Source organism: Thermobia domestica, chromosome 2 (genome assembly GCF_964235325.1).
Source record: "Thermobia domestica chromosome 2, izTheDome1.hap1.1, whole genome shotgun sequence".
Lineage (NCBI taxonomy): Eukaryota > Metazoa > Arthropoda > Insecta > Zygentoma > Lepismatidae > Thermobia > Thermobia domestica.
In genome coordinates, this window is record NC_137455.1 from 49,052,155 (window position 1) to 49,070,417 (window position 18,263).

General features: G+C 37.7%; 1 protein-coding gene across 1 annotated transcript in view; it reads left to right on the forward strand.

Moving 5' to 3' along the window:
* LOC145671874 (uncharacterized) overlaps nt 1-18,263 on the forward strand; it is a 244,654-nt gene that overhangs the window by 47,126 nt on the left and 179,265 nt on the right. The window lies entirely within an intron of this gene.

Sequence of the window (18,263 nt, forward strand, 5' to 3'; positions counted from 1 at the left end):
GGCACAGGCCTTCTAAACAGTTGATTACGAAATATCAAAAGTGCAAATAAGCATACGCCAGAAGTTCCTAAGGAATATGGAGAATTGTAGCGAAACTTCGTATAGGGACAATTTGCAAAACAATAAATGAAACTTGTTTTACTTTGTGCGGAAAAACTGTTGGGGCGTAGGCCCCATCCGAAAAAAGTAAATATTACCGTAATAGCGCAGGAAGGAGTGGACCGAAGGAAATGAAATTGTGTGTAGATATTGTATAGACCCTGTGTAAAATAAGGCCTTTCGTGTTTCTCAAGTGTTCCTATCCGTTTTGCTTCAAATTAGGCACATCAATAGCAAACAGGAAATAAATCGATATGTGTTTTTCTTTATGCGGAAAAACATTGTAAGGGTTAAAGGTGCCTCCTGAAATATATAAATAACGCTATACTGTTTGTGCTTGTTGATGTTCCAAATTTGAAGAAATCATATGGAGACACTTGTGAAACACGAAAGACCTTATTTTACATATCCAATATCAACATACAATTTCATTCGCTTCGGTCCGCACATTCCTCCACTCAACAGTTTTTTTTTTTTTTTTTTTTTTTTTCAGGAAAATACGAAACGCGTATTCCCTCATCTTACCTCTACAATATTTATGCACATTTCATTCACTTCTTCTTGCCTTTCGGGCGGCAAATTCCAAAATTTTGGAGGTGGGCTTTTGCCCCCTAAAACTGTTTTCCCCCCAAAATTAAAAAAAAACTGTATTCGTTTATTTTTTGTTTATTGTCCCTACACAAAGTTTTGTTCCAATTCTTCATGTCCTTTATGCACTCCTGACATACTGTTATTAGCACTTTTGATATTTCATGATCAAAGGTTTGGAAGGGGGAGTCCGTGCCCCACCCAACCGTTTTTTCCGGGACAATGCGAAACCCTTATTCCCTCATTTTATGTCTACAATATCTGTGCACAATTTAATTCACTTCAGTCCATTTCTTCTTGCGTTTCGGGCATCAATTTCCAAATTTTTGGGTTGGGTCTTTTACTGTTTCCGTATTCGTTTATTTTTTTGCGTATTGTCCCTACACAATGTTTCGTTGCAATTGTTCATGTCCTTTGCACACATCTGACATACTGTTACTAGCACTTTTGATATTTCGTGATCAAAGGTTTGGAGGGGTTCGTGTCCCACCTAACCGTTTTTTTTTTTTCAGTAAAATACGAAACTTGTATTCCCTCATTTTATGTCTACGATATATGTGCATAATTTCATTCACTTCCGTTCACTTCTTGCCTTTCGGGCATCAACTTTCAAAATTTTGGGTGGGGGCTTTTGTCCCCTAAAACAGTTTTCTCGCAGAAGATAAAAAACACGTATTTGTTTATTTTATGTGTAGTATCTACCTGCCAAATTTTATCAAAATCCGGAGTGTTACACTTCGGAAGTGTTAGTTATAATTACATATATTTTCTATATATTTTAGTTTGTTATACATATATTATTTACATTTTATGTCTCATACATTTGAAGAGGAGCTTATGACTATTCAGAGCAGCAGGGATATACACAGAATGTAGCCCTGTCGGTTCAGAGCTCCCCTCCTCCGAAATGACTACTTTAATGTAAATTTTACCTAATTTTATAGATGTTAGACATTTTAGTACAGTGTAGCCTCATATTGAATTTCAACCCCTCGAAAAGCTTTCGATCTCTGAAAAATAAACACATGCCTGCCCGCCTGCAAAGTAGTAACAATTTTGGGAAATGATCAGGGGTAATGCCTCCCAGGAGCAACGACAATTCCCCAGAAGTCATATCTCTAGTTCCGGATGTGATACCAGTATTTGTGCATTACCACTTTTCAGTCTCAGTGTATTGACAATCATGCCAGAGGAGATGCTCTGAAATCTTCACTGGTTCTCCTCTCTGACCCCCATGCCAATGGGGACAACCTTGGACATATACCACATCTGAAATATCACTATTTATGTCTGACCCCGAAAACTGCATAGGATGTTTTATAGGATGTTAAACACAACTATAGGATGTTTTCGATTTTTTTGCCTGTCACGCTTCCACTCTGATCTCCTTGCCAACCAAGGCTTAACTTGGACTTAAGTAGCATCGACAGTGTCACTATTCATCTAAGTATGAATTCCCCGAAAACTATGAATTCGACATTAATATCTTTCGTATTCTATTTTACATGTCACCTCTTCTTCTTCTAGGAATGGTTTCAGTTTCTTACCCTCTCCACAGTATATTTTTCAGATGGCAATTTATACGTATACTAAATTCGTTTGAAATTCCTCCAGGAGTCCATGTTACATCGTATGGTTCATTGTACGTTTTTTCTGAGTCAAAAATTTATGAAGATATATAAATATAGTACAATAACAATGGAATATTGTATTACCGCTCTTTGTCGTCGTTGTTCAACACTTCATTATGATAAGACGTAAGGAAATTAATTAAATTAAGGTTGTAAGATTTAATATCAAAGTAGAAACATCGTAAGGTAGAAAAAAGCATGTAATACATTACATGTCTCATATTTGAAAATGATTTCGGTTTAAACTAGTTGCCACTACATTTAATTCAAAATTCAATTTCCTTTACACTAACCATTTATATAACACGTGACGCGCTATTTTTTAAAGTTATACAGTATGTTCGCATCCAAGTGACATTCTTATGCGCATTTCCATTTTTTTTTTAATTGTTCTTTTCGTAAGTCGAACATGTTTACGAGGATTTGTTACGTTTGCCACTAGAGCTTTGCAAAAGGTGATTTATGTCTGTGTGTTTGGCACTATTTTATCAGACGGTTTTATCAAATGTAACTCAATTAACACTATGGTAACAAACTTTTACTGCCTTAAAAAGTGTTCGTTAGCAAGGAAAAGTTCATGTAACTAAAGGAGAAGCATATAAATGACTACGTAGAATTCTCTGTGGCTGAATGGATAGAATCGTGGTTCGATAGCGAAGAGGTTCATGGTTTCGAAACCGTCTCGGAAGCTGAAGTTTTTTTTAATGTTAATTCGCAGATCTCAATGTATTTCCTTTCACAGTCATCTGGTGCTCTAAAGAGAGTTCATCTTGATTAGACAACTGCCTGATTTGATCCTTGCAGTTTGGAAACTTTCCCTCTTGTTTAACAAAATTACAAATTTCATTATAATATAGATGCTGTCCGATCATTATTCATCCAATTCTAAATTTGCATATGTAAATCACCCCTCTCTCACACACACATTCCATATTTGAATCTCTCTGAATGTCGTCCACTATGAACTCACATGGCTTGGGATCAAACCTTCGACTTTTGATCCAAATGTAAGCACTCTGGCAATATGTTGTCTTAAGCAGTATTACCAGATTGGGCTACAAATAGCATATTGGGCGATTTTTAAATTGACCTGTACCAAAATTTCAAAGTGAGGTACGCTGCTTTTGGGCTACTTTTAATTGTCTGCAGACTATAACTCTTAAGAATGCACTACTTTCTTATTTTCATATATGAAATCACAGATTATTAGTTTTATAGAATACAATAAAAGTCTTGTTGACTAAATATTCTATTCACAATGAACAGTAGTTTTAGTAAAACTGACATGTTCGATGCTAGGTTAATTCTTGTTTTAGTACTTAATCTCCAGACCTGACAATACTATACTTTTGTTGAGTTAGTGCTGTTGCAGTATCATTTACCGTGTTGATGTCTTAGGTAATGCCGAGGCCTATTAATTGTGCGGAGCTGTGTAAACGTGAACATCGCAAATTTAATTGTGCTCCTGTATTATCTATAGTAACATAATGAGTAAGTGGAGCTATAAATAAAACTTTCAAAATTCGTCTCCCAAATAAAGGGTTTAGTGAATGAATTAAAAAAGTGAAGACAATCAGTGAAAAGTCATACTATAAACGTTGTAAAGTGTATTTAAGAACCCATAAAAGTGACGTAAGGAAACATGTCTCCTCAAAAATTAGAAAAGTCGCCCATTATATACTACCCAGTTAATGCCACACTGCAGATCTACTGATCTTGATGTAGTATGAACTTTTCTCTAACACCACCATCAACAGTTCGAAACTGTAGTCGCCGCCTGACTGTTGCCAACCCACATTCTGACGTATTTCCTACTCCAAGTATTCCTATTTAATCGTTGTATATAATTAATAAAAGTGGATAGCTGCAAAATAATTCATTTTTTTATGTTTGGGCTACAAATAGTTCAAATTCGCTACTATTAGAGCACAACCTTGTTTCTTTTTTATCTTCGGACTTTGCAACACTGGTCATAAGTCTATAGGTTTGCTAAACGCATCGACATTGTAAATTTTGTTCAGGGAGCGTGGAATTCTCCGCCGACGTAAGAGTTTCACTTTTTACATCAGTATTTTACTATACATTTGATCAAACTCAAGGGAAGGGGGAAATACCCTCTTGTTCTGCCTAAATGACGCCCCTGGAACATTCGCTTGTAATTACTGCGAATGAATAACCTCATTTCTGTCAGTAGTTCTTAGATATCTGCGTCCTCAGTACAGATTTTGGGAAGCAGAAAACACACTGCCGTGATCGACAATTTCTATAGATTTCACAAGGAGCATCTTCCTAGCTTGATGTGATATGTAGTCTTTGAAGAATGAAAATAATGCAAATAAAGATGTTTATGAAGCTGTGGAAACATTTTGAGATTTATTATTATTATTATTATTCAGGCTCTATAAAGGCATTTCAGAAAAAAGAATGAAAGAGACGGTTTTAAAACTATAAAGTTTGTAAACATGATTTATTTCTTTTTTTTCCGTCTGAATGGAAAGAGTATATTACGTCTCACAAACCGCTTTACATAAATAGAGTAGAAGAATTTGGATTGAATATCAGAAGCAGTATGTAGTTGTTCGAGACGTGTGTTTCTGAATGCATAAGAACACGGTGCAAAGAGTTTGTGAGTAATTTAGTCGTCCGTAACACTTTCTATGCCGCGAACTGTACAAGGTAACCAATAAAGTCCTTACCATTCTAGAGCACCGATAAAGAGCAATAAAGTGGATGGTACGTATCTTTAGGTTTCGAAGTAATTTCCATCAACGTTCTGCAGGTCTCCTTCGAAAGATCTCCCACAGAGGTGGTTGTCGATGGAATGAAACAGGTGATAATTTGTTAGCGCAAAGCCCGGTGAACATGATGCATGGCAATCTTCCAACTAAATTGCAGAAGGGTGTCCCGGGTCTTCTTTGCCTCATGTGGCTTCGTATTGCCCTGCGGCAACAGCATACCCTCGCGATTTACCTAGTTCGACTGCTTTTGCCGCAATACAGGGTACATCCATTGCAACTACTGGGAGTAGAGGTCAGAAGTGATGGTCTGATCAGTTGGAAGGAGCTCTTTGATAGTTCCACAATATAGAGAGCATAGCTTTTCGTACTTGCAGAGGTGGTCATTAGGTGTGAGGAACAGGAGCACATGGCGACAATCATTGTCTGCTACGCTTGCAAGTGTCATAGAGTATCGACTTTTCGTCAGCAGTGAGCAAGCGATTAGAGATGTGTGTGTTCAGGTGCCGAGTGAACAAAGACAAACAGCCGCTCACTCGTTATTCCTTGTTGGCTGCTGACAATGTGTGGGGTACTCACTTGCTTAACTTGTATGACTTCCTAACCCATGCAGGTGCAGTCTTAAAGTTTCAGCGGAAACATGGAATCTTCCTGCAAGATCATCACACGTTAGACCACTGTACTCGTCGATTGCTGTTTTCAGGGCTTCGTCATTTCATCCATGTGGTCGTCCACTGCGAGGTTCATCCGAAAGGCCCCACCTCCCTAACGAAATTTCTGGAACCAGTGCCTGGCAGAGCATTCATTCTGACATTCCCCCAAATTGTCTGGCATTATGTTGCAACTGACAGGTCTATTTTAAAGTCATACAACGAACACACGCGATGAAGCTGCTTCTATACCTCCATTTCTCTTAGACACTGGACGAACTATGACTGCTGTATGTGCGCAGCGTGCTGTATTACTGAAGGTCGATGGTCAGACTAACTCCTGATCACTTGACAGGCACGTGCATCACTTCGTTTCCTCTCTGTGAACGCATGATTAATGGAACGTCAAAAACGGAAAGTTTTTTTTTATTACCTTGCATTACGAAATGGCATAAACAAGTAAATCATCAGATCAAAAGGTTGTCGAAACAAGAAGAACGGAAGAGAAATTCTCAGGACTAAAAAGTGTGTAAGGGCACCGGAAGAGAGAACTTCTCAGGACTAAAGTGTATGTAAGGGCACCAAGTTTTAAAGATTGGACTGGAAAAAAGTACATACTTTTATATTAACATGGTAAAAAGAGTTTTTGCTATAGTTAAGGAACTAGTGCTTAATCCTAAATTTAATAACGAACCTATATTAGGGTAGAAACATACTGAAGATACCTCGCAATCGAGGTCGAGTTTTAAATCGCGGTCGCTACCTCGATGCTGGCATAAACACATGGTTTCAGATGGGTAAGCTCATGCCGAAAATGTACGCTATATCGCGACCTAGAGGTCGACCGCGAGGATGAATTAGTGGTCCTGATGAGAAACAACCGAGTTTGTTTTTACATCGATGTTCAGCGCAAGCATCGCTGTGGCTAGTGTGCTCATTGATTCTTCCTGAAGCGCTGCACGGAATAAAGTCGTCATTTGTTTAGAATTTCGTGTGCTTCTATTGTGTGTTTCTATTCTCGAGAGGTTTTGCTGAAATGAAATGAAATCTTTAAGTTTTACGTCCCACGTTTATGCCGGTTAGGCTAAAGGAGCGGTGATGATGAGAGATATGTGAAATGCTGGAATGAAGGAAGTGGGAGGAAACGGGAGAACCCCGAGAAAACTCACGAGCTCGGTATTTGTCCACCACAAAGTCCACACAGCGCGAGCTGGGATCGAACCAGGGACCCCAAGCTTTACCACTGAGCCACCGCGCCCCCACTATTAAATTTGATTATGAAAGAGATTTAATAGAACTAGTGAGGAATGTTCCAGCAATATGAGATAAGAAACACAAACATCATCTTAATAGGCACATTTTAAATAGAAAATGGAACAAAAAAGCAACTGAAATGGAAATGTCAGATAAGTTATTCATATTTATTTGAGAATTATACTATAGCTTATTATTAGATAAGGCAGTGGCGGTTACAGGGAGGGGGCTTTCGGGCTGAAGTCCGTAAATTGTGGAATTTCTTTAAAAAAAAAGTTACTGTTAATCATATCTATGCTCCACGCGCCCCTTCCCCAATTCTGAGATTAGTTAAAAAAGGGCTTCTAAATTCGTTACTGATATAACGTAAAGAAATACCTGTAAAGACAGGCACATATCCATACATATCCATTAACGTCATTTGCTGAAGTTAATACCCACTCCGCCTCGAAACCTGAAGACATACTTTTTTTTTTTTTTTTTTTTAATTTTACTGGGGAATGATTTCTCGCCTGAGTGCTGAAAGAGGGCATTTCTTCGCAGAAAATCGAAAAAATGTAAAAGTCTTGGATTTATTGATGGAGATGAGTAAGAAGTGAAACTCAAATATTTTTACGAAACAAGAAACGAGACTTTGGCATTTCTTATGCCTCATCTTGCGTTCATCCCTGTTTATAAACTGTTTGGTCCTTTCAATTTCAAAACGTGGTTTCACAGTGATTTTTATGCAATAATTTCACACTCATGTTTCTCCTCAAACTGAGAACTTACAGCGAGGGTGCGACCTCCTCGCCATGTGTGCCCTTCATCCATCTAGATCTAGATATCGAATTAGCGACCGCGACTTAAACCTCGACCTCAATTGCGAGGTATCTTCGGTATGTCTTTTAACTTAGGATTACATTATCTGAATAGATTACTTATAGTCAGGGTTGTTGGAATTTTTCGCAGCCCAAAATTCCCCAGTGGGTATTTTGGGTAAAACCCACATAAAAAACCACAGTAAGCCCCCCAAAAAGAACACCTCCAAAAACATACTTCAAAACTTGGATTAAAATAATAATGTAGTTATAATTACTTCCTTTAATAGTGGGTCTTAGTATATGTCTTAAAATATGTATTTGTCATCGTAGTAGAATACCATTGGAAACAAAGGTTTGGGAAGCATGCATAACAAACTTTAAGCTCGATCAAATTCGCTCTAATAGTATTCAACTGTAATCTATTATATAAAAATGAAAAGGTATTTGTTTGTGCTTGCATCACGGAGAAACTATTAAACAATTTAGAATACATTTTTGGATCAGTTATACGTACCTCGAACTAGGTTTTTAATCATGTTACTGTAATTAAAACGCATATTCTATGGAAGGGGGAGCGGAGATTCCAAATCTATGCGCAAAACTTAGTATCTCACGATCCTGTCAAGTTAGGGAAATTAAAAATATATATATAGTCCCCATTGAAAATACGCTGACTCGTGTCCCAGCGTTTTTGAGAATTTCCATTTTGTGTGGGGAAAAAGAAAATTTTCTTTTGACAGCGATGTTGCCTGTTGTTGCTGATCGCATCACGAAGAAACGGTTAAGCAGTCTGAAATTAATTTTTGAACATACAGTAATTAGTACTTACCCCCAGCTAGGTTTTTATAATCTTACTTTGATTCGATAACGCATCCTATGAGAAAAGGTTAGAGGGGGTTCAAAATTCATGTAAAAAATACAATATGTCACAAGCCTACCAAGTTACGAAGCTAAAGCTCTGTATATAAATTCCTCATTAAACATAAGGACACGTCATTTTCTGTTTGTGAAAATTTCAATTTTAAGGGAAGAAAGAGGACGTTTTCTAAAATTTTTGTCTTCATATTTAAATTAACGATGCCTGTTGCTTGTGATCGCATTACGGGGAAATGGTTGAATAGTTTGAAATGAGTTTTTGAGCATAGTACTTACCTCAAACTGGGATTTTATCATGTTACCTCCCTTAAAGGGGGTTCAAAATTGACACCAAAAGTAGAAAATCTTACGAGCTGTTTATTACTACACTTTCATTAATATGTGTTCTAAGGGGGAGAGGAGGGTCAAATATTTTCCATGAACCTAATTCTCCCCGTGCAACGAACGGGCATTTCAGCTAGTCTGGAATAAAAAGTAATGCGATTTCATTTCCTCTGTGTTTGCGTATTAATATAGACAGATAATAAAATGTCTTTCTCCATGTGTCAGTTAATTACAAATCGAGAACATTTCACTTGAAATAGGAAGTTATTGAAGAAAACCTCTATCTTCTGAACACTTACAGCAATCAGATCGTGAAACTCCCGAATTATTCTTGCGTATCTGGTGGGGTATATGAAACAATACAATTATTGTATGTCACCAAAAACCCTTTAATCGTAAAATCTATTGTAAGAAAATAAATTGGCAACTAAAAATGAAGAAAAAAATCCATTTTCACCATTTCAGTTATTTAATAAAATCTTTCAGAAAAACAACATCCATCCAATAAAGCTATTTTTTATATCTGGGTCCTGAACTTCAGGTACTATCCGAGTATTTGCCTGGCATATTTTTAGGGATATTTGCCTGGCGTTTTTTAGATAAACTAAAAGAATCTTCAGTCAGGACGGCTGGCTTAGGGATTTGAATCCTGAGATAAAAGGGGATTTATTCCTGTTCTGTATCCCATAAAATTATCCATCTGTTTGTTACTCTAGAAAATTGTATATTTCCTTGTTTGTAGAAATCGCAACGTAAGCTAGTGTCAGTTGTGCATAGTGTCGCACGAAATGCGGATAATTCTTCACGGATTCCTTGTGCGACATTTTTTTTATTTCTTTTTTGTTATTTTCAAGTTTAGTTCAATGTTTCATGATTACGTACAGAAGTTAAGAGAGACTGTGATGATGGTGGATGATAAGGGTGGCGAGAACCCCGAGAAAATCTATGCACATGGTGGGTGTTCATCGCTAAGAACATTTGACGGGAGCTATGATCGAACTAAGAACCCGCGCCAGAGGTGACGCACTACGGCCCTACAGGGGAATTCGATAGTTCATGTGTACAATAGAATATATTGTTTAAGTGGTATTTGAAATAGGAATATGGTTTTAAATATATGTACAAAATTTAAAACCCAACATTGCCCACTAAAACCCACTGGGCTAGGTTTTTCACAACCCTGCTTATAGTTGAAGTCAGAAATCGAAAGTTAATGTTTGAATGTAAGAATACAGAGCGAAATTTGGATGCGAGTGGATTGGACGAAACTTGGATTCCATTTCTTTATAAATACCACGTGCTTGAATTTATGTGTCGATTGCATTGTAACACTTTTGTGGACAACAGGACTGAATTATAAGTAGAATATTTATTTTATTTACAAGGGTTGTTTGATAAGTCTCACGAAATGGCACTCCGATCACAAGTTGCTTTTTGTAGTTGAAGTTGACACTAAACTCGAATGTTTCGATTGTCGTTTGTTATACTGTTGTTGACAACGTTGTACGAGGGTAAATGAATAAGTATCTGTAATCATTTTTTATTATTTATTACCGCAAGAGTACAATTTTTTTTTTTATATTTTTCAACATAGTCACCCTGCTTTTCAATGCATGCGGTCTACCGTTGCACAAGCTTTTCGATCTCCTCCGCAGAAAAGGTTTCGCAGCAAGCCATGAATATACCGCTTCCTTCACCTGTTGATCGAAGCTGAATCGACGACCCCTGCAAACCACTTTAAGTGGACAAAACAGTTGGTAATCTGACGAGGCGAAATCGGAACTGTATGTAGGATGCTCCAACACCTCGCAACCGAGCGTCTGAAGAGTTTGAGCGGTGTGGGCGGTGGTATGTGGATGCACATTGTCATGCAACACAAGGACACCTTCCGACAATTGACCTGTACGTTTATCACGAATTGCAATTTGCAACTTGCTTATCATCATATCACTGTACCTTTTACTATTTATTGTGGACCCTTTTTTCAGGTAATTTTCCAAGATTGGCCCTTGTGAATCCCAAAACACTGTGAACATCACTTTACCTGCAGAAGGTTTACTCGTGAATTTCTTCTTGACGGGAGATCCAGGTTGTTTCCATTACATGCTCTGGCGTTTGCTCTCTGATTCAAGTGATGAATCCACGTTTCATCTCCAGTGATGATTCGCCTGAGAAATACATCTTAGTTAGTATCATAGTCCAGTAGGTACCTGGCAGATTTTTACACTGTTTCGCTTGTGCTTTTCATAGAGTTTTTCCGGAACCCACCTCAGACAAACTTCGTGAAAGTTGAGCCTGTTATGTATGATATGTGCAGAAGCATGACCAATTTGCATATGGATTGGCATTGCATTAACAGCCATCCGTCTGGTATTCAAAATCAAGGCACGGACTCGTTCAATGATGTGATCAGTTGCTGTAGCTGATCGCCGTGCTTTTTCCTGTCCTTCACGCTCGTTCGATCATTTTTGAACTGTTCAATCCACTTCTAAAAACTTCGCTTTGGCAGCACATTATCCCCGTATTGTACTGAAAGTGTTCTATAAATTTTCGATCCGGGTACATCTTCTGACCACAAAAACGAATGAAAGAACGCTGTTCTTCTTTGGTGCACACAGAGAATGGCGAGGCCATCTATACTTCGAAACAGAGCAAAGCGGACTGATGTGATAACGCTGCAACCTACCACAGGCGAATACAACAGTAACTCTTAGCACACAATACCCTAAACACAAACTGAAAAGAAATAGAAAAAATATTGCTATTATAAAGGTAACCAAGAAAGTTCTTTCGCTTTTTCAACCACCACCTTCAAACATCGATATGCCACCTAAGACGTACCTGGAAGATCAAAAATAGTCCCCATCAGCATCGACGACCTTCTGACAACGTTCTGGAAGGCCATTGATTCCATCGTGGTAGAAAGCATCAAGTGCATTTTGCACCTCTACTAGGGATTTGTACTGACGTTCTCTAAGGTGATTACCCAACGAATGGAACAGGTGATAATCAAGCGGTGCAATGTCCGGGGAGTATGGTGCAATAATGTTTCCCATCCAAGGCGTAGAATGGTATCCCGGGTCATCCTAGCCACGTGGAGCTTAGCGTTGTCCTCTAACAGGGGGTCCCCTTTGCGATTCAGAAGTGTTTTGAGCTTTGTTGAACACAGCTCAACTGCTGACAGTACACAGTTGCATTGATGCTCTGATCAGCTGGTAGCAGTTCCCAATGCATGATGCCACGAGCAGTGCACCAAACACATAGGAGGACTTTCTGGTGCAGTGCTTGTTTCGGCTGTTTCGGAAACTGTTCATGTTAACCAATGATGGCAGCACAGTGGAGCGTTGTACAGGACCCACTTCTCGTCACATGTCAGCACCCTGTCCAGAAATGGCTCCTTCCTCAGACGAGACACCAAACAAACAGGTGTCTACTCGCGTTGCCTTCTGGCCTGGAGTCAAATAATGTGACACCCATCGACCCAACTTGTTCTTCCCAAGTTGAAGGTGGTGCTGCCGAATGGTTTCTCCACTCACACTGAATTGTAGTCCAGTTCCTCACATGTCTGGCCACCGTTCGCCTCAATTGCTGCCTGAAGATCTTCATTTTGTACTTGTGTTGGTCTTCCGGCGCGTGGTGTGTCTTTGAGTGTCTTTAATCTTGTTAAACCATCTCTGCAGTGTCCGCGTAGTTACGACACTCTCAAGAAAGGCATATCTTCAGCCCCGCTACAGCGGCATTTGACCTCAGTTTGAGGTCGTACAGCATACACGTCCTTATGACACTCTGTGGAGGCCCCATGTTCACTGTCCTTACGCAAGTTCACAGTGTAACTGAACTGCCACAACCAGGTAGTATGTTGGATATGCCCACTCCAACAACTGACCTTCACCTTACATCCATTCGCATTCAACTTACGGTGTGAGGACTAATTGAACACAGACCTCGACAAAAAGCGACAGAACTTTGTTACATTTATACTTATTGATTTACCCACGTAGGACCAGATAAGCGCATGTTTAGTATTAGAATTGAAAAAGAAATGTGTTGATTATACATTGGTTTTGCGGTGAAGAACTGTTAAGAAAAGAACAACTTTGAAAAGTCTTATGGAGAAGCTACTCTATCTCATGGAATGGTGCAAAAGTTGTTGACAAAATTTTGTTGTAGTCGTATGAGCATGAACGATGTTGAGCGTTCGTGGCCTCCAAGTCGTATCTGAGTAACTGACGAATAAATATCATGATTGTGTTAAAAAAATGTGAAAGGAAGATATGCAAGGGAGCTAAGATTGTAAATTTTTCAGCAAATGTGTTTTTAATATTCGTGGATACCTATGTGTGAGGAAGCTGTCGGCAAGATATATGCCACAATTGCTCACTGTTGAGGAAAAAGGAATCTCACGAATGTTTCGAAAAAATGTTTGGACATATAGAAACGCACCCCTAGTTTTTCAGGCGTTATGTTTGATAGTACTTGGATCTATTCTACAAAGCAGGAAGAAAACAACAATAAATACAATTGATTTTAGCAGAAGAGTGTACACCAAAAAAGACAGAAGAACTATTCCATCTACTGGTAAAACAGAGCATTAGTAACGATTTCTTGGGATTCCCAAATCACGTTGAATGCCGTTCGGTACTCGATATATCCATAGTTTCATCTGCAATTACAGAAAACGCCCCGATAGAATTGCTACACTTTCTATTTCATCTCTTAAAACGTTCCCACAATTCCAATTATTTCATTTTGTATCTGATGTGAAACGTATTTCGCATCTCCTGTAGCATAATCGCTAAGTTGTTCCTGCAAAACTTTATCGCTCCATTCCGGACAATATTCGAGAACATCATTAAACACACTACCAAAGTGAGACTCTTTTCCACGAAGAGGAAGGTCATGAGTTGCACAGAACAAAATACTGGATAAAATTAGAAGCTTTTCTGTGTTAGATTTAATCCCAAAGTTATGTAATCATGTGTTCAACCACACATTCCTGTTTCCCATCGACAATGCTAAGAAAACGTGTTGCGCTTGCTGTTGATACTTTCTGCCAAGTTGAGTTGGCATTATTTTACAGCTAGAATGAAAAATCCTTATACTTGGTAAATAGTCACACTCTAAATGATCCTTGCCCACCACGGTGAACCACTGCTCTAAACACTACACATATACGACAAAACACACCTTTCTGAACAGTTGAATATGCTAACTAATTGCTAAATGGATTTCTTCTAACCACTTTTGCCTGATTGAACGATTTTCAGATTGTATGTTTGTTTTGAAATCATATGACGTTGGAGATATCTACGAATCATGTAATAGTTTCACTTTGAGTTCATCTGATATGGAATGAGATTTGAGACATATTTTCCAGTTTCATATAGATTCAGTTCCATTACCTACTACCATCTAATTTAGTTGCATAATGCTTAACGTATCTTTGCCTGTCGAACTATTACTGGTTCAAAGATGACATGAAACCCCAGAAAACGAACTACAATTGTCAGCCACATTTTCTTCTGATGCATCTTAGCTTACATTCAATTGTTGTTCTTTGTCTTCCTCAATGATCTTTTGCTTTTTTTTTTTTTTTTTAAAAAAACTTGAATATCTATGCTGGAATAGTTCGCTGTACAGCTTTCACATAATCAAGATGCTCTCTTCTGAAACTTTTTCTTTTTTACAGTTCAGCTTTGCTACTTATAAATTTCAATGTTGTTAAAGAAAACATAGACATTTTAGCTAAGGAAATCAACTTTTAAAACTACATTATCCACGTTATTTCATACTTTTGCATTAAATTTGTCGGAACTAAGATTCAGATCCGAAAATTTCTTTTAATATGGCAAATTTGTGTGTTGGAAATTGAAATTTTATAATATTGATAATATTTAAAGAGTCCTTAAATGCGTCCAAGAAAGCTAATTCGACTAATATATTATTGCCATTCATCATTGACAGATATTGTTTGTCTAACATGTCAAAAATCACTTTTAGGTTCCAAAACTCAGGGGAAGGGGTGCAAATGCTCTCCCTTGCCCTCCCTGTGGGCGGTCATGATGGGATGTATTTTGAAGACTCGGAATATTTTAACACAAGATTTGTCTTAAACAGTGGTTATTCCGAAGGAGTTGTTAAGGAAATTCATCCTCAAAATGAGTGAAAGCTAGAACTGTTCGATATATCGATCGATCGATCAGTATTTTCAGAAAATTCTGATCGATATTTTCCATCTAATATAGTATATAATGGAAGTGATCTTGTGTAAGATTGCATCTTACGAAACCGGATGAGCCATTTGTTTGATTGTTGGTTGGGTTAGGGATTAGCTTCTTTTTCAGCATTGAGGCCATATGAGACGTGGAATCCGAACTACTGAGCCCATCGGGAATATAAAACTGTTGAAATGGACTTTGCAATATAATTATCACTTTCCTCGAAGTGTGCTTTTCATCATTGTTTTGATGTAAAGTGTATCTTCAGAGAACTGTAGAAGCTTCAAAATTTATGCGAAAATAGAGTATCTCACGAACTTCTTAAATTAGGACGACGAAATTCAATATTAAAAATGAATGGCAACTTTTTCCTACGTTTTTGAAAATTCTCGTTTTAAGCGCATATTCTGTAATTTGGCGCCATATTCAAAACGGCGTTGACTGTTGTTTGTGATCGCTTCACGGAAAAATGGTTTATCAGTTGAAATGAATCTTGGGGCATGGAAGGCTTACTTTTCTCTGGGTGGGTTTTTATCTTTCACTTCCATTAACCCTTTGAAGTTCTGGCTTTTTTTTTAAAATGTAAATTATAGACTTTCCGTCAAGCAGGTACAGCGTCATCCCTATTCATCATAGGATCATGATTCGTATCCCATTCTCAGAATAGAACAGCCTTTCAAACGGTGCCATTCACATTTCTCTGTCATGTCCCTGAGGCTGGACATTTTGAGAGAAATCGGGATTTTATCTTGATTTATTATTATTATTATTATTATTATTATTATTATTTTAATTTTGAGTCCCTCTGGAACCCCTGTTAACGCACAGATCTAAAAATCAACTGAAAAATAATGAGTGTAGTAAATTTCAAGCTTGTATCTTGAATAGTAAGGGTGGGAAAAAATATTTACCAATGAACCCCACAATTCTCCAGATTACTCCACAAGACCCGGATGTAATATTAAAATTTTCTGGGAGACATTCTTAATTATTACAGGGTTATGGTTCGTACATCATTCTCTCCATAATAGAACAGACTTTCAAACGGTAGCATTCACATTTCCCTATCATGTCCCTGAGGCGGGAAATTTTGAGAGAAATAGCTTTTTTCTGATTTTTTTTTTTTTTAAATTAAGCCCCTATGGACTCCCTGTTTTAACGCAGAGATCTGAAACAAATTTGAAAAATATTAAGGGATGCACTAAATATTAGTGTGCAGAATTTCAGTGTTCTAGGTGCAAAAGTAAGCCCGCCAAAAATATCTCCACAATACACCAGATTCCTGTATAAAACAGGATTTCAGATAAAAATTTCTTAAGATATCCCTGCTTACCCTAAAATCATGGTTCGTACATCATTCTCTTAAGAATAGAACATCCTTTCAATCGGTACAATTTACATATGTCTATCATGTATCTGAGGCGGAAAAATCGCGAGTAAAGGGATTTTTGGTTTAAAATATCCCTTTTTACCCCTCTGGACTCCCCTGTTTTAACGCAGAGATCTGAAGAAAATCGGGAAAAAATACTAAGGAATGCACTGAATATGTGTGCAAAATTTTGATGATCTAGGTGCAAAAGTAAGTCCGCCAAAAATGATAAAAATGGGCATAATAAAAAAAAATTAAAATTATTACATCACCTCGTATGCTTCGACGCAGAAAGGCGTGAAACCGTACGTAACGTGTTCTACAACACCTCTAGACTTAAACTATTGGTAAAGAGCTTTATGGGTACTTTTTCAATCGAATAATGATCATACCACTTTAGTGCCTAAGGGATTAGGAAGTTCAAAGTTCATGCCAAAACAGAGAGTATCCTGCGGATTTTTATTATTATACTTCCATTGAAGCGTGTATCTTAGGGAGAAAAGTGGATTCAATTTTCTTCCTAAAGCCAGTTCTCCCCGTGCGAAGAACGTTCATTTTAGCTGTTTTCTTGTAAAACTCATAGTTAATTTTAGTTGCCCTGCACAAGATCGAATAGTTCAGTTTCTCAATGATTCTATAATTTAACAGAACATTTGCTAGCAGTCCGAGTCCTTCCTACTTTCTAGCAATGGTGATCGTGAAAAGAATCTTAATTCTAAGTTCCAACTCATTTACACATTTTATAACATATGCATGGCAGGAAAGCGATTCCTTGATGTCTATTCCCCCGTATTTTCGTCGTCTAGAGCGTTCTTCCCAGTGAATTCAATTTGCTTGGAGTCCATTCCATTTTATGTATCTGGACAAAAGTGTAAATTTTTCAGAAGGTTTTCCAGGGCAGGGGATCGAATTTTCTTCCTACCCTTAAAAAAAAAAAAATGCTGGTAGTTTACTGAAGGATGAAAATCTTAAAATATAGAGATTCTCGAAATCAGATCTATCGATTTTGTTTATCTATTATAGTGTGTTATATATAGATGTATGAGTATGTTGCTGTATGAATGTTCAAGTTCTGGAACGCCTGGAGCATTTCAACCAAACTTGATACACACATGACTTACCAATTGAAAAAGAAAATACTGTGTGGGATAAGATACCTCTAGTATCCCTAAGAGTGGAAGTGGAAAGTGGCGACTTGTAAAAATAATTGAAAACCTTTTATATTAGTGTTGGTTGGGTTAGGTTAGGACATATGCACCAACTACTTTGTATGCAATAGAAGAAGTAGAGGAAAATTATGAGAAAATAGAAACAAAAATATAGATAGGGAGAAGACGGGTGCATGAGTAATTTTAATGGGAGATTTCAATGCAGTTGTGGGAGAAAAACAAGAAGGTAGTATCGTAGGTAAATATGGTTTAGACGAAAGAAATGAATGGGAGAGGGATTAGTGAATTTCTGTAGACAGAATTCACTAGTAATTGGGAACACTTGGTTTAATCAGCACAAGAGAAGATGATATACATGAAAATCAACAGTAGATGGTGGAAAATATCAGATAGACTATGATATGATTCATTGCAGGTACCGGAATAACTTAAAGAACGCGAAGACCCTTCCCGGGGCTGATATTTTCTCTGATCATAATCTTGTGCTGGCCGAAGTAGATATTCAACCGAAAAATGTAGACAGAAGAAAAGTAGGCAACAAAGTGTT